Here is a 963-nt window from a genome sequence, read left to right as displayed (position 1 = left end):
CCAGGCCTGGGGCCTCCCGGACCGTCCTGCTGGGTCGGAGTTTTGGGGGAGGACGGGAGGGCAGCCTGGCTCACCCAGTGGCCTGCTGCCCCCAGCCCCTGCACCTCTCTAAGCAGGAGGCACTCTTCCTCACACTCAGGGCATGAGGAGGGCACAGCTCAGAGCAGAAAACCAGGTGGCCAGAGGAGTCTGGCACAGCCCGAGAGAGCCCGAAGCACATGCTCAGGGCAGCTCTGACGTGTACCTCGGCCCCAAAACCCTCCCCAGCAAGTGGGGGCCCAGGCCCCCTTTGTGGGGCAGTATAGCACCCGTGTGCCTAGCTCCTGGGCAGGACCTGAAGCTCACATGCTCATGGTCTGGGACCAGGTGTCCTTGACACTGTGGCGCCCTCTCAGCCAATGACCATCAGGGCAAAGACCCTTTGGGATGATTTCTGGGCTGTCAGCAGCTCCCCAGCCTGCCCCTCTTGGCCACAGGCCCACATGTGACTCACGCTGGCCCGGGGCCACCCGCTGCCCACTGGAGGCGAGGAGCCTCAAGCACAGCCAGGGCCCCAAGCACTGGGGAATGCTGCCCCTGCAGCCCCTCTCCAGTGAAGGTGAGGCCGGTCCTGGCAGCCCCACCAGCATCGAGGATGCCCACGGCTTCTCCAGGCACCAGGAACTCAGGGGTCCAGCTGCATGGGGGCATGCCCAGGGAGAGTCCCGGCGTGGGGGCATGGGAAGAGGGTGCCTGCTGGCCAGGACTTGAGAGACCTCCGTTAGGAAACCGGGCCCTGCCCGGCGCACACGCCCGTCTCTGCCTTTCTTGGGCCACTGGCCAGCCTGAAGCGAATGCCCATGTTTACCTGGGTGAGGGGAACTCAGGCCCCGCCCCCCTACGCAAAGCCACTGGGGCTGGAGCCAGCTCTGGGCTACAAAAGGCTCCTGCAGACCCAGGTCCCTCCTCAGAGGCTGCCCTTGG

This window comes from Manis pentadactyla, chromosome 9 (assembly GCF_030020395.1).
Source record: "Manis pentadactyla isolate mManPen7 chromosome 9, mManPen7.hap1, whole genome shotgun sequence".
Lineage (NCBI taxonomy): Eukaryota > Metazoa > Chordata > Mammalia > Pholidota > Manidae > Manis > Manis pentadactyla.
Note: the sequence above shows the minus strand (reverse complement) of the source record.